The sequence below is a fragment of the Octopus sinensis genome, unplaced genomic scaffold (genome assembly GCF_006345805.1).
Source record: "Octopus sinensis unplaced genomic scaffold, ASM634580v1 Contig12775, whole genome shotgun sequence".
Lineage (NCBI taxonomy): Eukaryota > Metazoa > Mollusca > Cephalopoda > Octopoda > Octopodidae > Octopus > Octopus sinensis.
In genome coordinates this window covers 2,059-5,920 of record NW_021832723.1, presented here as the reverse complement: position 1 = coordinate 5,920, position 3,862 = coordinate 2,059, and the positions used below count along the sequence as shown (strand labels likewise).

The window sequence follows — 3,862 nt, the reverse complement described above, 5'->3', positions numbered from 1 at the left end:
AAATTAAATAAAAGCCAAATAGCCTTAATTAATTCTTAGGAGTCGATTTCTAAAAATTCCTTCACTAAAATCGGAAATTTTAATGAAATTCTTTAAAAATTGAATGTGGGTAGGCATTCATGAATCATATATACAAATTTAACATCTAAAAAAGAGATTTATTTACCTATTTTGGTTGTAATAAAGTCGCCGAAAAAACTATATAAAATTGTTTTAAGGATGCCAGTGGATTCCATGTGAAGAGCAAATTCAATTTTATAACGAGGAGACAATAACGCAATTGAATATTTTGATCAAATTGAGGATTAGATTTTCTGACTACACGTACACTAAAATAGATGACGTAAATTAGAAACAACCACGTGATATTTTTGTAGAGAAAACACCTGCGAATGAAATATATAATGAATGTGCGTTTGAAATGTTGTATAATATGAAAAAGATTATACTCAAGACGGCTGAAGGAAGTACACGTCGCTTCCTGATTTAAACCCATCTTTAGTATCTTTTTACACCTATCGTCTCTTGAGAACTTGAAGGACGAAGCCCCGAACCTGTTTTCGAGAAGCCAATTCTCAACGAAGTATAGTTGTGGCTGAATTTTGAAGGAAGCGGCTTTGTAGTCTTTGTATTTTAATGCAATAATGATGTTGTCAAGTTGTTTGGATCGTTGCCCAGAAAGTTGTGCAAATAAAGGTTAAACAGGGTCAGAGACAGTGTGGAATTCTGCAGTACCCCGTTTGGAAAATAACGTTGTTTAGAACAATAGTCTATAGGGGAGACGTAACTTATGCGATCCAATAAAAAGTTTGCAAACCAGAATTTGTGATCAGAGTTTAGGCCAGTCTTTAGAATTTTGTTGGCGAGTCCACATCGAGGAAGTTGTCAAAAGTTCGAGAGATGCTAATAGAAGCTAAGATTCTTCTCATTAATGCTGCTCAGGACAAATTGCGAAAGTGTTGTCAAGTGAATAGTTGTTGAGTGAAATGATATAAAATAATGTTAGTGTGGGAAGTTGTAAGGAATCGGATATTCATAAAAAATTAGTCTTTTGAGGATTTTAGCGAGCCTGTGCACCAAAGAGAGATTGGATAGTAGGATTCTGGAATGTCAACAGGTTTGTTATTTGATCAATGAAATTTGGCAACCTTCTAATTATTCCTGTTACATGTTTTGTGAATTAATGAAATGTAATATATATTATTCTTCTTTTTTCTTCTTTTAATTGTCGCTTCTTGGCCTTTTGGCTAAGATCAACGTGTAGTATCTGTTCTTTCTGGATTTATACCTGGAACGCCCTTACACGGGGCAAGCTTATTTTTGTACGTCGGTGTTTTTTGTGAAGCTTGCTTCCTCCATATTACGCTTCCTCCCGGTATTGCAGTACTTCCGGGTTGGACGAATTCTCTTCTAGGAGTTCTTAAGCTTCAGTTTTAATTTATAAACTCTTAAGCTTTATCATAGTTATTTTTCTTCCTCAAAAAGTAGATCTCTTTACCCCTTTCATCTCTTGTTATCAATCCTAAACCCGGTCTTTTCCTCAATGCGTCATATCCCCCTGGTTGACAATGATATTAAACACGAGTATGGTTTAGAACACGTCCCAACTTTTCAATTAGTTACGGGGCATTGTTTTGTGCATTTTGGTTGACCTTTCCGTCTCATGCTACATAATATGGCTGCTTCTTTTAACTTCAACTCGGTACACCCTGCTTTCTTGAGCAAGAACACCTATCTCGTCTTGATAATCTAGTTTCTTAGACCCTCTAGTCGCTGGTGAATATTAAATTCAAACCTGGTTATCTATCCTTTACGGGACATTGGTATCCGCTCTTTTGATGATTATCTCTGCCATGATACCTATCATCGTTGACTGCTTTCAGAGACTGATCACGGATATCTACCGAGACCAATGACCGTCGCGAGACCAGCTGGCTATCTCAAAGTATTTTATTTTCTATAGAATAGAATATGGTTTATTTAATACAATAGCTCCAAAAGAAAAGTTATTTTCTATCTTTCGGAGCAATTGTAACTCAATTGTTTTGCGGTGCGACATCACCTAATTAATGAAACAGCCGTTGAATCTCACGGGGATCTTTTTTGCACAGAGATAAACAAACCAATCCGTCTGACGAAACAGAGATTAGATGGTCAAAAAATTTTAGAAACATTCACGACTATCGGCTGAACGATTAAGTCTTTGCTAAGTTTTTGGTTTTAGTTAGTTTTGATTTTTCGTATGCTCGTGCTGCTGATCCCCTGATCAAAGGCAGAGTTAACAAAATTAAACTACAAAAAAGTGTAGGTACATGCACAGTCCCATGCTAGACATTTACCCTTCAAAAAGGGAAGAACGTACTGGGCGTTTTCCATCTTTACGGGTTTCTAATTGAGTTGGAATGCCCGCGGAGTCTAAGCCGTTCTTAAGATTTTGTTGAGTGCTTTATGTGTTGGGAAACACCCGGTTTGCGCATGCAAGAAAAAGCATGTCTGCCCAGTTCATTCATAGTCGATTCACATTTGCATGGGTGTGGAGAGCATATTTTCAAACATAGACATAAACCACACGTTAACTCTCGTTATCAAACTTCCAGCCAACCGACGACAGTGGGAAGGCATTAAGCCAGGCCTTAGATTGTGACTGGTCAGCGTTTCTTAAACAGCAAGTTGGTTCTAGTTCAAAAAAGATTCCAGAGATCCGTAAAGGGACTTACCAAAAATTTTATCCCAGTGCTTCTGAGAAGAAGTGAGAACCGAAACCTCGGCTCCTCTGTTTTGCCAAATTTTGAGACCCATGTGCAACCAAGCAGACTTTTTACGTTCGAAAGAATAAGGAAAACAATGTCAACAAGAGAGCACACATAGTTCGGGAGAACGAATACGTAGGTAAAGCAACATCCGTATGTAAACGTAAAACGATTCCTCCAAATCGGACGGGGAGGATAGCTTGCTTCCAGGATATATTGTCGAAGTAGATGTTGCAAATACTTTCGAACAAACTCGAACATTAATTCAAGTTAGGATAATTCAGATTGTATTGGAAGCATGGAGCAGCGCGTATAACATACATTAGCTTAGGCAGAAATATATATTTTTTTATGAGAAACAGTCCGTCGTGTACCTCTAGTAAAGCAAGACGATTTAAAGTAATTCCAAGACGGAAAAATTTTTTCCAAAAATCCCGGATCGTGGATTTTAATATCTAGATCTTCCTTGCAAATTATTTGAACGTTCTAAAGGTGTCTATTAAGCTCATTGAGGATAGACCCAAGATCAGCTTGACTGGCGTTTAACTTGGTGATTTCAAAATTTTGCGGGTTAATTGAGTGACCAACTTTTTTCTGTTGAAATCCAATCTATGTCTTTAATCACCTGGTCTGATGGGCCCCCAAAAATTATGTCGTCGAGATACCAGATGTTCATCGGAGAAATAACATTGAAAAAAATCTGATTGGCTCCCAAATAAATAGTAGTGGTTCGAGAAGTCATCCTGTTGAACTCCAGTTGACGATTGAATCGTTGTTTTTCCAATAAGTAGATCATAGCAACTGCTATAAATTTTTAGAAAAAAACAGATACATTGGAAAAACGAATTAGATATGATTGAGATTATAAATTATCAAAAATTTCATAATTTGTGCTAAAAAATAAAAAAAGCTCAAGGCAGACAAGTTATACAATACTCTACGATTTTATTATTGAACTTTAAAAGGGAACTCTAATTAAAAATTCATTTCAAAAGTGTTTCATGAGACCCTTTAATGGCCTGGACAGATTGCATATTGAATTATCGTCGTCAAAATATCGGAATAACTTTCCTAGATCTCTATCAAACACGAAAGTGGCAAAATCAAAATTG

General features: G+C 36.5%; 1 pseudogene; it reads left to right on the top strand.

The window, feature by feature from the left end:
• The first annotated feature begins 1,227 nt into the window (after positions 1–1,227).
• LOC115229477 lies at positions 1,228–1,409 on the top strand (annotated as a pseudogene).
• The last annotated feature ends 2,453 nt before the right edge of the window (positions 1,410–3,862 follow it).